This window comes from Hemicordylus capensis, chromosome 2, assembly GCF_027244095.1.
Source record: "Hemicordylus capensis ecotype Gifberg chromosome 2, rHemCap1.1.pri, whole genome shotgun sequence".
In the NCBI taxonomy this organism is placed as follows: Eukaryota; Metazoa; Chordata; class Lepidosauria; order Squamata; family Cordylidae; genus Hemicordylus; species Hemicordylus capensis.
The window spans coordinates 230,356,622-230,374,736 of NC_069658.1; the positions used below are offsets into that span (position 1 = coordinate 230,356,622).

At 47.3% G+C, this 18,115-nt stretch overlaps 1 pseudogene; it reads right to left on the reverse strand.

The window, feature by feature from the left end:
- Positions 1-8,756: 8,756 nt before the first annotated feature.
- LOC128348395 (uncharacterized) lies at positions 8,757-8,874 on the reverse strand (annotated as a pseudogene).
- Positions 8,875-18,115: the final 9,241 nt, after the last annotated feature.

The window sequence follows — 18,115 nt, forward strand, 5'->3', positions numbered from 1 at the left end:
ATGCAAGCACAAGCAAAATGTGTGTCTTCAAAGTTCGGTCACTATAGCAACACAGCTTACATACTGTATGCAGATGTTTGGATATGCAGATGTTTGGAAGCTTAACAATGGAGACTGCAGGTTGGGGTTAAGTTCTGTTGCTTTGATTTGTCACTTTTGCGGACATCCGGCTGGCTGTCAGACTAAAAAAAAGTAATACTGAAAGGAAGCGTATTGCGCCTCCTCCTGGGATGTGATTGGTTTGAGGAAAAAATTGAAACAAACTGTGGGAATGCACATAGGAGAAAGATTTCAGGCAGTGCAGGAGGAGCCCACGGCTTTGTGATTGATTAAGTGCCGTCAAGTCAGTGTCGACTCTTAGTGACCACGTAGATAGATTCTTTCCAAGATGATCTGTCTTCAACTTGGCCTTTAAGGTCTCGCAGTGGTTCATTCATTGCTGTTGTAATCGAGTCTATCCACCTTGCTGCTATTCGTCCCCTTCTCTTTCCTTCAACTTCCCCCAGCATTATGGACTTTTCAAGGGAGCTGGGTCTTTGCATAATGTGTCCGAAGTATGATAGTTTGAGCCTGGTCATTTGTGCCTCGCGTGAAAATTCTGGATTGATTTGTTCTAGGATCCATTTGTTTGTTTTCCTGGCTTTCCATGGTATCCTCAAAAGTCTTTTCCAACACCAAAGTTAAAAAAGCATCAATGCCTTTTCTATCTTGCTTCTTCAAAGTCCAGCATTCGCATCCATAGAGTGTCACAGGAAAAACCATAGTCCGAACGATTCTAATCTTTGTAGGTGTAGACACATCACAGCATCTAAATATCCTTTCCAAAGCCTTCATTGCAACCCTACCAAGTGCTAGTCTGCGGCATATTTCTTGACTGCTGGATCCTTTACTGTTGAAGGTCGATCCTAAAAGTGTCATAAATCTGTTAGCTCGGCTAACCCAACAGGATTTACAACCCCCTTCAGCACTCCCCCTGTGAGATAACAGAAAGCAGCAGCGAAACTGCAAGAAGGAAAAGAAAAGGCTCACAAAGAAAATAGTAAATGAATTAAGTCCCCTGAACTGAACTAGGTACCCCCCTCTAACAATAACTGAGTAATAAGTGAAAAGAAAACACAAAGCAAGGAATGAAATGAGCAAAGGACACCAGAACAAGGAATTAATGGAACAAAGCAGGAAAGCATAAACAAGGCAAACTGGAACTTGGAAAAACTTTGGAATTCAAATAGCAGACTGTCTGCAGCCAGCAAAAGTTGCAAATAGCATCTGAGCAACTGAGAGACTGCTAAATATATATGGCTCAAGAGAACCAGCAGCCAATCAGGCTTCCCTGAGTCAGCATTCGGCTTCCTCTCTTGTGATCTCCTGCACCTGCGTGGCTCCCACTGAGCTTGCCTCTTGAGACGCCTTCTCAAGACAGGTGAAATCCCATCAGAAATCATGTCTGGCAGCTGTTGCAAATCCTCAGCTCCAGAGTCTGGTCTCCCTGCCATATCCTGTTGCTGTGCCTCTGAGCCCTCACTAGCAGGCGAATCCTCCTGCTCTGACTCTTCTGAGTCAGAAGTCTGAGCCATGACAAAAAGGCAGAAGCTATCCACCACTTTAATGTCTTCATTGTCAATTATGAGGCTGGTTGCTGTACACGTTGCCATTAATTTAGTCTTCTTTACATTTAGTTGTAGTCCCATTTTCTCACTGTGCTCCTTGATTTTCATTACTAGAGCTTGCAGATCATCCGCATTCTCATCTATCAGAGTGGTGTCATCAGCATAGCGTAGGTTATTGATGTTTCTTCCTCCACCTTTAAAATCACGCTCGTCTTCTTCCAATCCAGCTTCTCTCAGTATATGTTCAGCATATAAATTGAATAAAGAAGGAGAAAGTAGACAGCCTTGTCTTACTCCTTTTCCGATCTGGAACCAGTCTGTTTCACTATGTTCCGCCTGGACTGTGGCTTCCTTTCCTGTGTATAGGGTTTCTCAAGAGAACAATGAGGTGTTCTGGGATGCCCATTTTCCTGAGGATATTCCACAACTTGACATGGTCCACACAGTCGAAGGTTTTTCTGTAGCCAATAAAGCACATATTGACTTCTTTCTGATATTCTTTGGCTTTCTCAATCATCCAGCGGGCATCAACAATTATGTCTCTTGTTCCTCGGGAAGAGAGTGGCCTGGGAACTGTGGGGAGTAAAGAACATGTGGGGTGCAGGGGAGGGGCTGGGGGTGTGCTGAGTGCTCGGGTATAGAGGTGCCCAAACGGTGAACATTTATCTGTAGCCAGGGGTGTGCTGTAGCCAGTGTGTCTGGCTTGTGAGCAAAAAAGGACAGGGAAGAGACTGCAACCAATGAAGTAAACGTGTAGAATGCTGTGTTCCAAGGGACAAGAGCCAGTTGGAGGCAGGCTGGGGGCAGTTGGTAGCAGTTAGGAGACCAACAGTCGCTCTGAAGGGGAGGAATAGATTAAAGGGAGGAATAGAGAGAAGGAAAGCAGAGGAAGATAAGGAGGAGGCAGGATAAATGGATCTTTCCTCCTGCCTCTGAGGACATCTGAGACCAGCCACAAGAGAAGCGTCATCCTATCACGCTTCAAGTGTTATAATCCAAGTGTCAATATAGCAAACTCTGGGGTGCTTTTACTTTTGATGTACATATCTTTATTATTCCCCATTTATTTTGACTACCCGCTCTCTTTATTATTGCCCTGCTAGTTTTCTTTTAATCTAACTTAACTAGTCAGTCTAAAAACCGATTGCTCATATTTTTACATGTGTTTTTGAATTATATTAATAGTTGTTGAATTATATAGAGACCTGGGAAACTATAAACAGGCAGGGCCTAGGAGGAGAGCTGGTCTTGTGGTAGCAAGCATGAATTTGCTAAGCAGGGTCCACTCTGGTTTGAATTTGAATGGGAGACCACATGTGAACACTGTAAGATATAGGGCTGCTCTGGGAAGAGCACCTGCCGGCTTGCATGTAGAAGGTTCCAAGTTCCCTCCCTGGCATCTTCAAATAGGGCTGAGAGAGACTCCTGCCTACCTGTAAAAGAAGCCATTGCCAGCCTGTGTAGACCATACTGAGTTGGATGGACCAATAGTCTGACTCAGTAGAAGGCAGCTTCCTACGTTCCTATGAGAAATATTTATTCCCCCCACCTCCACCGCACAGAACAAAGAACTTGAGACTCTCTAAAATAGGGCTAATTCCCCTAAGAAGGTCTCTCTCTCTCTTTCTCTCTCTCTCCTTCCAGTATTTCCAAAAGTCCTGAAATTTGGGATTTTTATGGACGGATAACTGGAGTGCCTGTGGGCAAGTGGGAGATACCAGCAAACTTGGGGTGACCCACAGATACATTAAAAAAAACAAAAACCTGAAGGAAATATCTTCAAAAGGCCCCCAGTGCCCCCATGTTAGCCAATATTCATGAGCTCAGAGTGCAGCACATGGGTGCAGCAAATGGAACTCTGGGAGGATGGGGGGGGGAGGGCCAAAAGAGGGGAAAATTTCTCAGCTTGTAGAACACTCCCTCAGGACAGTCACAAACTCTTTTGCTTCTGATGGGGGGAGTTGTGGAAAACTCTTGTTTTCTCAGCAGCTTTCACAGCTTTGTGTTTCTAAGGGGGAAGGGACTGGGACTGAGCACCAGTGCCCCACCACCACAAAGACACCCCAAAAACAGAAAAAAAGGAAACCTGCATATGAAGAAAGGCCAAGTTCTTTGTTGCTAACTTCTCCCACGCCGCCCCCAGCAACAGGTTCTTGCATGTCAAGGTTATATTGCAACATTTTGTTGTGGAGCCATACTTGTTTGTTAAATTGCCCAACTGAAAATGCCCTCAGGAGGTTTACAATCAAGAACAAAAATCTACATTAAATTGAACTCTAAAATAATAATACAAATTGAAAAGCAAACACCTTAAGAAACCATAAAACCCGATAAAAAACCAGTAAGGAACCAGCAGGAACCAATATGACAGAATTACAGGCCAAATGCCTAATGGAACAAGAAAGCTTTAGGAACATAGGAAACTGCCTTATACTGAGTCAGACCATTGGTCTATCTAGCTCAGTATTGTCTTCACAGACTGGCAGCGGCTTCTCCAAGGTTGCAGGCAGGAATCTCTCTCAGCCCTACCTTGGAGAAGCCAGGGAGGGAACTTGAAACCTTCTGCTCATCCCAGAGCGGCTTCATCCCCTGAGGGGAATATCTTGCAGTGCTCACACATCAAGTCTCCCATTCATATGCAGCCAGGGCTATGGGGACAAGTCATGCTTGCTACCACAAGACCAGCTCTCCTCTGGTGTGTGTGTGTGTGTGTGAGAGAGAGAGAGAGAGATCTGGCAGGTCTTCTTATGGAGGGCATTCCACAGATGGGGAACCAGTACCAAAAAGGCTCTCTTCCCATCACACTTTGTGGGAAGTGAGAAGAGCCTCCGAAGATGATCTTAAGGAACAGGCAGGAACACATTGGAGAAGACAGTGAAGCTCTTCCCATGGTCGCCCAAAAGCAGGCTCAAGGAGCCCAGCCCACTTTGGGGCGATTGTGTGCTGCAACGGCAGCCCCGCAGCTCCTGGCAGCTAACCTCCATAACCACCACCACCCTTAAATGAGGTTAGCGAAGTGCACGCTCCGCTAACCCTGTCTACCTGATTGTGAGATGCTGCAGCGCGACTTCACATCGTGCCTCATGAGGAGACCCCCGCTGGAAGGTTGCAACAAGCCTCCTGGTGTCGGGGGTCTCTCCAGGATGCCCCTCATGCTTGCGCGGGGTATTCTGGAACTTCTGGGGGCCGCGTGGCCCCCGATCCCCACAGCCCCCTCCAGGTCCATGATGGAGCCGGCAGTTGTGCAGCCACCCAGGACTACAAGCTCGATCATCTGCGGGGAGAGCAGGCGAAGCCTGCTCTCGCTGCAGACTCAACAGAGGCTCTTCTCATGGATCATGAGAAGAACATCACTCCTTTATAGAGACTGGTCCTGAGCTGTTTAAGGGTAAAGTGTGCTGTCGAGTTGGTGTCAACTCCTGGCAACCACAGAGCCCTGTGGTTGTCTTTGATAGACTACAGAAGGAGTTTACCATTGCCATCTCCCGTGCAGTATGAGATGATGGAGAGGAGAGCTGGTCTTGTGGTAGCAAGCATGACTTGTCCTCATAGCTAAGCAGGGTCTGCCCTGGTTGCATATGAATGGGAGACTTGATGTGTGAGCACTGCAAGATATTCCCCTCAGGGGATGAAGCCGCTCTGGGAAGAGCAGAAGGTTCCAAGTTCCCTCCCTGGCTTCTCCAAGATAGGGCTGAGAGAGATTCCTGCCTGCAACCTTGGAGAAGCCGCTGCCAGTCTGTGAAGACAATACTGAGCTAGATGGACCAATGGTCTGACTCAGTATATGGCAGTTTCCTATATTCCTATGTTGCCTTTCAGCATCTTTCCTATATCGCTGCTGCCTGATATAGGTGTTTCCTATAGTCTGGGAAACATACCACTGGGGATTCGAACCAGCAACCTCTGGCTTGCTAATCAAGTCATTTCCCTGCTGCACTATTAGGTGGCCCTGAGCTGTTTCGGGCTCTGTTAAGTCATATTTCCATTATGTAGGAGATGCTTATGGATCTGGGTGGGCTGCACCCACCACTTGTGTGATAAGAAGCAAATAGGTTTAGCCAGTGGCCATTAGATGAAGGATCCTCCCCTGCCGTCAATCTTTGGTTTCCCAGTATGAGTCATACCATCCTGACTTTCTTACAGGGAGAAGCTTCAGTCACTGCAAGACTGATTTCGATGCAGGAATCACCTGCATTTGCTCCTAAAAACCCTTCCAGCTACAGGAATACGGCAAACTGAGTGCTGTGTTGGCTTCATGGGACTTAATAGCTCTGACTGCCTGGGCAGTCCTTCACGAGTAGAAGTTTACAGAAGTCCAAAGGCGAAGTCCATACCGAAGTGTTCCTGGAAGCTGCCTTGGAGTACAGAGGAAGACTCAGCTGGCCATGAAGCAGGCAGAGGCCATGAGGTCAATGAGGCTGGAACCACTAGGAGATCCTGGGGAAGGTCTGAGCAGCACATCTTTGGGGAGGACACCATGATTTCCTCAGATGCACAGTGCCAGCACTTTAGGCAATTTTGCTACCAGAAGGGCAAGGGGCACCGAAAGGCTTGCACCCTGCTCCACAACCTTGGTTGTCAATGGCTGAAGCCGGAGAAACACACCAAAGCTGGACCTGGTGATCCTGGAGCAGTTCCTGAACCATCCTGCCCCCAGAGATGGAGAACTGGGTCAGAGAATGTGGAGCAGAGACCAGTTCCCAGGCAGTGGCCCTGGCAGAAGGTCTCCTCCTGAGCCAGGCACAGGCCAGGAAGCAAGAAGAGCAGCAGGTGAGAGTATATATTTCATCCTGGAACGCTATGGTAGTTTCCAGTGGCTGGAAATGGGAATGGGGCTGTCCTAGAAATCGCTCCAGGGCGCTTTCCAGATTGGACACTACAACAGTGTCACTACGTGCCCGTTAAGTGTCCTTCCGCACTGCCTGTGTTTCTACATCACAGTCCCTGCACTGTCAGCAAAGTGCTGTTCACATTTCTGATGCCGCCTTTCGGGTTTTATCTTTGTGATACCACGCTAAAACATTGTATAAAAACAGCTGTATTTTCCTGTTGCTGGGAGGTTCGGCAAATTAGAAAAGACTGCTCCCCCTGCTGGTGGCTTTGCACAAGGACCTCTATTTATGTTTTCAAAACAATTTTCAAACTATTCTGCCAAGCCGAAGTAAACTGCCGCTGAACGGCGGGTAATCAGGAAAGCGCCCTGATAGCCCAATTTTTCTGTGAGGGGTATGGGGGAGGGATGTTCATTTCTTTTGACTGCACCATACCTTGATGATGGTTTTGAAAAATTATATCCCACCTTTACATTTAAAAATCCAGGAATTAGCTCACAAATGGATTATGACAGCTTTAAAATTAGTAGAAAACATCCAGGATAAATACAGAAACAGCAGCCATAAGATCCACCGCCATCATGTCAGAAGCTTAGATTTTGTGTTTGTATTGGTTAATTAATGTTAGTTAATTGATGTTAATTAATTAATGTTAATTAAATAACCAATTGTTTCTAATTTCAAAACAATCTTATAAAAATTGCCACAGGTGTAGAAAGTTAAATAATTCTGAAAAAGGCACTTTCTGGGTTCCCTGCACACGTGCGGGGTGGGGGAGAGGTTCTAACTTCTACAGCTTGTTGGAAGTGAAGGACTTTGCACTGTCTCTTGTCTCAATGACATAGGAGGACAGACTAGTGAGTCAGAGGGCTAGAGGGTCAAGACACTAGTCATCCCTTCCCAACACAGCTGACTCCCCAACTCTCAAAGGAAATTTTTATTCCCCCTCCCATAATGCACATGGACCCCAAAGTCAGTGCCCTTTTGCGAGGTGTGTGTGTGTGTGTATGTGTCCTCGTGCTGCAGCTGGGGAGAGAGAGAGAGAGACCGTGCGAGTTCCAAAGATACTGGGTGTGAAACAGTTTCTCTCTTCTGTGTGCTTGTCAGCATTCAGTCCAGCTTCCCCTGCTCCCCGCCACTGCCACACAATGCTGTTCACTGAGGAAATCCACTACACTTTATTAGGCATTAAATATGTAAGAAATACAAAACAAGGAGTCCCTGTGGCATTTTAAACACCACATAGATATACTGTGGCAGAAACTCTCTCTCTGTCTACATCTATACACAGACGTATTATGACTGCAATGCAGGACTGTTTTTGAGAAGCGTTTAGAAACATTAAGGCGGCCAATAAATGCTATACAGCCAAGTTTACATAGACTAGATCTGGACTGGGCCCTGACAGCCTCCACCTAAGCACAGTTATTTGGATGTAGGCTCCATTGAGCCCAAGAAAACCACATCTGACATCAAAGCCATCAGATTAAAGACATGCTAAGCAGTGAAAACCACCACAATGCTTGTCCACTGATCAGATAGACCCCTTCCCCGATCTGCTTCTCTGCCTTTAGCAGATGGTCGATATGTTGAGGACAGCAAGTGAAGCTTTTTGCAGCATGGAGAGGAGCATTCTCACCTGCTCATGTCTGCCCATCAAGCTGTTACAGGTCAGTTAAAAAAACCTGGCAAACCTCCAGGCAACAAGAACGAGGTTCTTCAATTCCACTTCAACTATGTTCTCCATGTTTCAAAGGGAGGTGCTTCACTGCTGCTCTGGACAGCCCCCTTTTCTCAGGGCCAGGAAGAGATTATTGTGCCACCCATGTCCCCTCGGGCCACTTGACTGGCTTTGGCAAAGGACCCATCTTGCCTCCCACAATCCAGTTCCACCTAGGTTTGTTAGTGGATCTCTCTCTCTCACACACACACACACACACGGCTGGCCATTTTGTGCTGCTTTTGAGGCATGCTGGGAGAAAGAGGACTGCCAGGGCAAGGCTGGTTCATCTCCTGTGCACCCCACATCCCTGTACCTGGCTCTGCCCCCAAAACACCAGGAGCAGGTGGGTTCTGTCCCCGCTGCCCCAGTGCACTCTGCTTTCCATCCCATTCTCAGAGTTCCACCTCCTGGTCCTGCTAATGTGCTTTATTATTTGGGGCCCAAGCAATACCCCACTTCCATCCTGATGCCATCAGGATCTGGGAGGAGCCAGAGCAGCCCAGGGTCCGAGCCAAGAGGTAGGCCTGCCCAAAACTGGCAGCAGCACAACTTTATTCTGCCCTGTCTGCAAATTCCAGTGGCAGCAAGACCATAAACCTACAGCACCAGAATTCCCCGATGGCCTCCCATCCAAATACTAACCAGGCCCAGTCCTGCTTAACTTCTGAGATCAGACAGGATTGAGTGTATTCAGGGTGCTGTGGCTGTAGGCCAAGACCATAAGAGGCCTTGCCGGATCTACCCTAAAAGTCCATCTAACTCAGCAACCTCTTCCCCACAAGGGCCAGCCCGGCCTCTGTAGCATCCATGCCTTGAAAAAGAGTCCCTCCACTTACGAATTCACAATCTCTCACGCAAAATCAGGGACATGCTTCTCTTTGCAGAGAAATTTAACCATCACAACATCCTGGTTATGGAATGGCAGACTGGGAGGGCCATGTGTATAAAGAGACGCCTTCCACTGAGAGGCCAAAGATTCCTCTATCCCTTTTCTGTGGTCGTGACTGAATACCAGGTGCAAGTCCCACACTTGACTTTGAATGGTTTCTCAGGCAGATGTCTCTCCTACCTAGAAATGAACGCATGTTTATTCTCACACATGTGAGAGGCTGACAACCTCAGAATACTGAAATGGTCTGTCCCATAGGTGGACTTTTTGATGTTCGGTAAGATTTGCAGTGGACCTGAAGGTCCTTCCACACACCGAACAGGGATATTGTTTCTCCACTATGTGGGTTCTTCGGTGGGAAGCAAGGTCTGAGCTCTGCCTGAAGGTCTTTTCGCACACTGAGCACTGATACGGTTCCTCCTCTGTGTGGATTCTTTGATGGGAAGTAAGGGACTTGCGGTAAAGGAAGCTCTTTCCACATTCCGAACACTGATAAGGTTTCTCCCCTGTGTGGATTCTTTGATGCCGAGTACGGGTTGAAATCCGGTTGAAGCTCTTTCCACACACCGAGCACTGGTATGGTTTCTCCCCTGTGTGGATTCTTTGATGGTCAGCAAGGTGCGAGTTCTGGCTGAAGCTCATTCCACACACTGAACACTGATATGGTTTCTCCCCTGTGTGGATTCTTTGATGGGGTATAAGGTGTGAGCTGCGGCTGAAGCTCTTCCCACACTCTGAGCATTCATACTTTTTCTCAACTATATGAATTCTTGGTTGGGTCGCAAGGCTTGAGTTTCCTTTGCAATCTTTCCTTCGGACTGGACTTTCATGGAATGGAATTTCTTGGAAGTCAGAGCACTCAGAAGCAGCAAACTGCTTCACCCACTGAGATTCTGCTTCCGTTATCCTTCTCTGCAGTTCACCCTCCTTCTCACTCTCCTCTCCGTCGCCTGCAAGAATAAAGAGAGTCTCCTGAGGAGGGAGAAATGGGGCTTCAGATCAAAGAACAAACTGAATTTACTGCCATCTGAACAAAACAGTACAAAAGTCTTCATGGGGAGGCAGATCCTGCACACAGTGGGCTTGTTGTCACGACTGGCAGCAAGGCAGGAGGAGTGTCCAGCCAGGCGCCAAGTCCCCACTGCACACTCCTGAGAAACGGCTGGGTGTCAGCAAAAATCAAGGTAGGAGGAGGGGGAAGCCATACAGCGCTTGCCCAGATCTGGGTAGGACAGGGCGGGATGTGTTTTTCCTACATCCTCAGTTCATTGCTGGGTACCTTATGTGGGTTGGCTATTGCCCTCCTACCCAGATCACGGCAAGAAAACAGTAGGCTCATTCCCATGATCCCCAGCAGGGTAGGAGAAATGGCCAGTGTGGGTAGGAGAGCCAGGCGCACTCCAGATCGGCGGTTGTGTACTTGCCAACATTAAGATAGGCTAAGAGAGCTGGCCTTCTGGTAGCAAGCACAGATTGTCCCCTTTGCTAAGCAGGGTTTGCTCTGGTTTGCATTTGAATGGGAGACCTGTGTGAGCACTGTAAGATATTCCTCTTAGGGGATGGGGCCACCCTGGGAAGAGAATCCACATGCTTGCATGCAGAAGGTCCCAGATTCCCTCCCTGGCATCTCCAAGATAGGGCTGAGGGAGACTCCTGCCTGCAACCATGGAGAAGCCACTGCCAGTCTGTGTAGACAAGACTGAGCTAGATGGACCCATGGTATGAGGTAGCTTCCTGTGTTCCTATGGCGGTGCGAATGAGTCTAATCACTTCCTCCTCTCTTGATTTTTGCTAACACACAATCATTTCTCAAAAGCAAAACACAGGTTTTGGAGCATGGCTGGAAGCTCCTCTTGCGCAACAGTCTAGTCATGAGGACAAGCCTTCTAAAAAGTCTGTATGTTGACCAGTGTTCCCTGTAATAGGGACTCCCAGATGTTGTTGACTACAACTCCCAGCATCCCCAGCTGCAATGGCCTTTGGCTGGGGATTGTGGGAGTTGTAGTCAACATCTGGGAGTCCCGGTTACAGGGAACACTGATGTTGACTCTAGATGGCAGCTGCTATATAATCTGTGGGTGCCACAAGTGAGGAAGACCTCTGCAGCACATCTGAGAGGACTGTTATCATCCAGAATAGGCAAAACTGGGCACTGGCTAGGAAGTTCTATGAAACCTAGGACTTCCCTCCCTTATCTAGGCCCAAATCATTCATCAATACAACCTTCCCCTTTCGCAGATAACAAGGCCCACAGCAGATATTCTGCACTGTTTCTCCTGAAACACTTCTCATCTATCATATGGCATGAGAAATCCACTCATGAGTTAGTAGGCTTGTTCACACTACTGCTGGTAGCAGTGTTCCCGCTAAGAGGGATTCCCAGATGTTGTTGACCACGATTCCCAAAATTCCCAAGCAAAAGCCATTGCAGCTGGGGATTCTGGGAGTTGTAGTCAACAACAGCTGGAAATCCATTAGAGGGAACACTGGCTGGCAGGATAGGAGAGGTGCCCAGCCTGGGCAGGAGAGCAGGGGGCACTCTGGATTTTTGGCTATGTGTTTGTAAACATTAAGGTGGAAGGCGGGGATAATCATGCTTGAGGTGGCAGTTAGGTCAGGCAGCTTTTCCTCCCACCTTGGTAAAATGCTGGGGATAGAATCTGGGCAAGGTGTGCTTTGCTGCTTTGCATGTATTCATCCTCCCTGCTTCCTACCTTAATGTTTACAAGCACACAGCCGAAAACCAAGACCACATCTCCTACCCAGTCTGGGCACTTGTCCTACCCTGCTGGTGGTTGTGTGAATGAATCTAATGACTACGCTGGCACAGTTAATTCAGGCTCTAAAACAAATGCATCAGGGCAGGAAAGGGGAGGAGAGGGGGAGTCCTGCATCTGAGTCATTTCTTAGAAATAGCATCCTTACAATACAATGAGCCTGGGTGATGCAATGCAATGGCAAATGCAGGCATGCTAGACCAAGAGATCATTCACACAATCAAAAACTGCATTCTACCCAGGATTGGGAGTTGTGTGTGCTCCCAGTTTTCAGCTGCGTGGAACAAGGTAGGAGAAAAACCTGGGTAGAAGTGATTGTGTGGAAGGAAGGTAAAAGGAAAACCTGGGTAGCTTTTCCTACCTTGCTTCCACACAATCACTTCTACCCAGGTTTTTCTCCTACCTTGCTTCCACACAACCAACAAGTTGTTCTAGTAAGAACTTATCAGCCTACTTTCCTTTCACTGTCTCTGCAACTGGACTAAATTTGGTTCAAATCGAGGTCTACAAGTTAGATCTCTTGCACCTCAAATGTTCATGTGTCCACCATCTTGGATCGAGGTGGATGGCATCATTACAAACTACACCATTACTACTGCTATGGAAATTTATATACCACTCTTCAACCAAAGTTCTCAAAGCAGTTTATATAGAAAAATAAATACATAAATAAGATGGCCCCCTGTCCCCAAAAGGTTTACAATCTAAAAAGAAACATGACAGATACCACCAGCAGCCACTAGAGGGATGCTGTACTGGGGTTGGATAGGGCTAGTTGCTCTCCCTCTGCTAAATATAAGAGAATCGCCACTTTAAAAGGGGTCTCTTTACTTCAGTTAGTTCAGTTCCGAGATCAGGAGATCAATGATTGAGGAGATCTTTAGTGTTTTAGGAACACAGGAAGCTGCCTTATATCAAGTCAGACCAACTAGCTCAGTATTGTACACAGACTGGCAGCGGCTGCTCCAAAGTTGCAGGCAGGAGACTGTCTCAGCCCTATCTTGGAGGTGCCAGGAAGATAACTTGGAACCTTCTGCATGCAAGGAGGCAGGTGCTCTTCCCAGAGTGGCCCCCCATCCCCTAAGGCAGGTTTTTTAAACTTTGGGTCCCCAGATGCCATGAGACTACAACTCCCATCACCCCCTAGTTTCTTGTACATCCTCAAAACTTGGAAGAACCACCAAAGCCCTCCAGTTCACTGACGCAAACCAGCAGCAGCCAGAAAAGCAAGGAGGGAGTCTTGAGTCTTACCTAGAGAAGCCAGATGCTCACAATTTTCCTCCGTGACTTCTCGGTGCAGAGCTCTTTGGTCTGGATCCAACAGAGCCCACTCTTCATCTGAGAAATTCACAGCCACCTCCTCAAAGGTTATCAGGCCCTGAAGAAAGGAGGAGGAAACATTCTCTCCTTAGAGCAATCCAAGAAGACCGTAAAGGTGGATCCAAAGCTGCCCGGAGGCCTTTGAAGCCCTCCAAGTGAGCAGCATTCACAGCCTAAGGGAGGAAGGCAGAGTCTCCCAGGAGACTCCCAGGAGATGAATGGGGGACAGAAGCTTCCAGGTTGGACCCCACTCTTTTCCTGCACGATCCCTCCCTTACCTGGTCCAGTTGCACAGAGGCTGTCTCCACTCCGTCAGAAAGAGAAGGCCTGGACTGAGGTTCCAGTGCCATTTCCCTGCCTGTGAAAGAGACCAAAATAAGAAAGGACAAAGTACACCTTGTTGTTGCCTCGGTCCACTCAAGGAGCCTATCCTTATATTTTATTATTAATTATTATCTTTTATCTATTCACTGGTGTCCGGGGAAGGAGGGCTTGAAGAAAAAGAGCAGGAAATTTCTCAGCTTAAAGATTACTCCCTCAAGACAGTCACAACCCTTTCTGCTTCTGAGCGGAAAGGTGTCTAAACAGCTTTAGTTTTCTCACCAGCTATTTCACACCTTTGCGTTTCTGTGGGGGAAGGGGTTCAACACATTTAAGTTCCCCCCAAAACAACAACAACAACAACAGCTATATGCATGTGAACTTTCCTGAGGAAAGGAGGGGGAAGTTGAACACTGAATCTGTTTATCTGCTAATCACTGTGTGTGTGGACACATGCATACACAGAGTCACACGAACTCACAACATCCACCATTTTTGTTCTCACCTCAGAGATATACTGCAACATTTTGTTGCAGGTTTCCAAGTGAAAGTCTTTGTATCAACTAAGGTATTCACTGCTTTCCTTATATCCTGCTGGCTCCATATCTAGTTTTACTCTTAATTATTACATCTGGGTGTGTTACACTGAGGGCTTATTTCATCTCCTTATGTGAAAATCTCTCGCCACATGGGATCTTGTGCACAATTCAAAGTGCTGGATAGGATCTCAAAAGTACTGAAATCCTGAAGCTAAAACTCATTTTTTCACTAGAGGAAGGGGGTGGAGATAAGTTTCTACCCCCACAAAACCTCAAGAGAAATGAAAAAGAACTCTACAAATTGAGGTAAACAGTGAGGTAGCCAAATCTGCAGATAACATCAAACTATTTAGGGTAGTGAAATCCAAAACAGATTGTGAGAAGCTCCAGAAGGATGTCTCCAAACTGGTGGGGTGGGAAACAAAATGGCAGGTGAGGTTCAATGTAAGTAAGTGTAAAGTGATGCACACTGGGGCAAAAAACACCCCCAACTGCATAATACGCTGATGAAGCCTGAGCTGTTTGTTGGTGACTGACCAGGAAGGGAATCTTGCGGTTGAGTTGGACAGCTCATTGGAAGTGTCAACTCAATGCGCAGCAGCTGTGAAAGAGGCAAGTTCCATGCTAGGGATCATTAAGAAGAGGCCTGAAAATAAGACTGCTAATATTATAATGCCTTTATACAAATCTATGGTGTGGCCACATTTGAAGTACTATGCACAATTCTGGTCACCATACCTCAAAAAGGATATTACAGAACTGGAAAAGGTGCAGAAGAGGGCAACCAAAATGATCAAGGGACTAGAGCACTTTCCATATGAGGGAAGGCTACATCATTTGGGGCTTTTAAGGGCACCTAAGGGGAGACTTGAGAGAAATGTAAAGAACTATGCATGGTGTAGAGAGAGCAGACAGAGAGAAGTTCTCCCTCTCTCACAGTTCTAGAACCAGAGGTCATCCCATGAAACTGAAGGCTAGGAAATTTAAATGTAAAGGTAAAGTGTGCTGTCAAGTCGATTTTGACTCCTGGCGCCCAAAGAACCCCGTGGTTGTCTTTGGTAGAATACAGAATGGGTTTACCTTTACCTCTTCCTGTGCAGTATGAGATGATGCCTTTCAGCATCTCCCTTTATCGCTGCTGCCCGATATAGGTGTTTCCCATAGTTTGGGAAACACACCAGCAGGGATTCGAACCGGCAACCTTCTGCTTATTAGTCAAGCATTTCCCCATTGCGCCACTTAAGGGGGCTTTGGGAAATTTAAGATTGACAATATGAACTACTTTTCCACACAGTGCATAATTAATCTATGGAATTCTCTGCCATGGGACATGGTGATGGCCACCAGCTTGGATGATTTTAAAAGGGGCTTCGACAAATTAATGGAGAACAAGTCTATCCATGGCTACTAGTCTTGATGGCTATAGGCTACCTTCAGGCTCACAGGCAAGATGCTTCTAAATACCAGTTGCAGGGGAGAAACAGCGGGAGAGAGGGCATGCCCTCACCTCTTGCCTGTGAGCTTCTGAGAGGCATCTGGCGGGCCAGAATGGTGGACTAAACAGGCCTTGGACCTGAACCAGCAGGACTGTCCTTGTGCATCTATTTCAGCCACATGCAAGGAAAAGGGCCCAAGATGAAACATGCCCTATTGCTCCTTACCCATCAAAGTGGCACCTTCATCACCCGCTTGCACGATCCACCTGAACAGTGGTCCATCTCTTGGGTCCGATGAAGTCTTCCCTGACTCAGAGAAATCAGTTTCCACTTTGGACAGCCTCTGCACCTGAAGGACCAGAGAGGAACGGGGAGGGGGATTAAGAAGTGGCTTACAGCTTGGCTTTCTCCCATATCAACCTCCCCATGCAATAAAACCTTCTTTGGGGGTGCTGCTCCACCTACTCTTATTGGATAAGGTGCCCAGAACAGGGCCTTCTTAGCAGTGGCTCTGGGGCAACTCCAGTCCCAGGGAGGTCCCCTCTGCTCCATCTCTCTTGGCTTCCCAGCAAAAGGCAAAGGCGACTTTATTTAATAGAGGCCTGGGAGGCCATAAATTTCTGGCTAATTGTGTTGGTAGTTTTTGTGGCTGAATTAGCTATGGCTGCTGGGTTTTTATTTGTCTTGATTGATTTCTAACTAATCCTACGGCTGATTTAACATGTTTTTTGTAGTTTCCCTCGGGATTTTTTATGAAAAGATGAGATATAAGCATCTCAAATATTCACCAAGAAGATAAGGCTCACACTAACAAAAGGAGCTTGGGATAGCCCTTCCTGAAATGTTTCCCCCTCCAAAATTGGGCTACCAGTTGGGATTTCTACATCAGAAGACTCTTTCACATTCTCAGCCCCTGCAAGCTACCAGAATGCCACAAAAACTCTCACCTGCTGCTCTTCCTGCTTCTTCTTCTCTGCCTGGCTCAGCAGGAAACCTTCAGCCAGAGCCACCGCCTGGGAACTGGTCTCTGCTCCACATTCTCTGACCCAGCTCTCCATCTCTGGGGGAAGGACCGTCAGGAACTGCTCCAGGATCACCAGGTCCAGGATCTGAGCTTTTGTGTGCTTTTCTGGCTTCAACCACTGACGGCAAAGGCTGTGGATTCGGCTACAAATCTCTCGGGGGCCCTCGGCCTCCTGGTAGCAGAACTGCCTGAGCCTCTGGCGCTTTGCTGCTGAGCTGGTGGTGTCCTCATCCAGCATCTTCTGCACAGTTCTCTCCCAGAATTCCTCACTGCTGCCAGTCTGGATGGCAAGAGGGCCTCTTGCTGCTTCAGGGCTAGCTGAGTGTTCCTCTTCCATCTTTGCTCTATACTCCAAGACAGCTTCCAGGGATTCTGAAAGGTCCCCCCACTCTTCTGTATGTTTCTCTCTTAAAGCAAGGACTGGCTAGAAAAATGAGGCTATTGCGTCTTGTGAAGCCAACACCTCACTCAGTCTGCAATATTACATTCTCACAGCTGGAAGGAATTTTACAAGCACAACCAAGTGATTATAGGTAGGAATGAAGACTCCTGGCTTCTCCCTGAAAAGAAAAGACAAATCAGACAACCAGCAAGACGCACAAAGAATCCAGAGACAAGACAGGTGAAGGATAACATAAGAACAGCCCTGCTGGATCAAGCCCAAGGCCTATCTAGTCCAGCACCCTGTTTCACACATTGGCCCACCAGATGCCTCTGGGGAGCCCACAGGCAAGAGGTGAGGGCATGCCCTCGCTCCCGCTGTTGCTCCCCTGCAACTGGTATTTAGAGGCATCTTTCCTGTGGGCCTGAAGGTAGCCTATAGCCATCAAGACTAGTAGCCATTAAGCTGGAGGTGGCCCACAGTCATCAGAGTAGTAGCCATTGATAGACCTGTCCTCCATGAATTTGTCTAAGCCCCTTTTAAAGCCATCCAAGCTGGTGGCCATCACCATATCCCATGGCAAAGAATTCCACAGATTATTTGCTGCTTGAAAAAGTACTTTCTTTTGTAGGTCCTAAATTTCCTGACTTTCAGTTTCATGGTTCTAGTGTTGTGTGTGAGAGAGAAACGTTTCTCTCTGTCCACCCTCTCCACTCCATAATTTTATACACCTCAATCATATCTCCCCTTAGTTGCCTCTTTACCAAGTTAAAGAGCCCCAGATGCTGTAGCCTAGCCCATAAGGAAGGTGCTCCAGGCCCCTGATCATCTTGGTTGCCCTCTTCTGCACCTTTTCTAGTTCTACAATATCCATTTTAAGATACGGTGACCAAAGCTGTATGCAGTACTCCAGATGCGGCCGCACCATAGATTTGTATAACGGCATTATAATATTAGCATTTTTATTTTCAACCCCCTGCCCAATGACTCCTAACATGAAATTAACCTTTTTCACAGGTGCGGTGCACTGAATCAATACTTTCCATAAGCTGTCCACCACGACCCCAAGATCTTTTTCATGGTCAGTCACCGACAGGTCAGATCCCATCAGGGTATATGAGAAGTTGGGGTTCTTTGCCCCAATATGCATCACTTTACACTTGCTTACATTGAACTGCATTTGCCATTTTGTTGCTCACTCCCCCAGTTTGGAAAAATCTTTTTGCAGCTCCTCCCAATCTGTTTTGGATTTCACTACCCTAAAT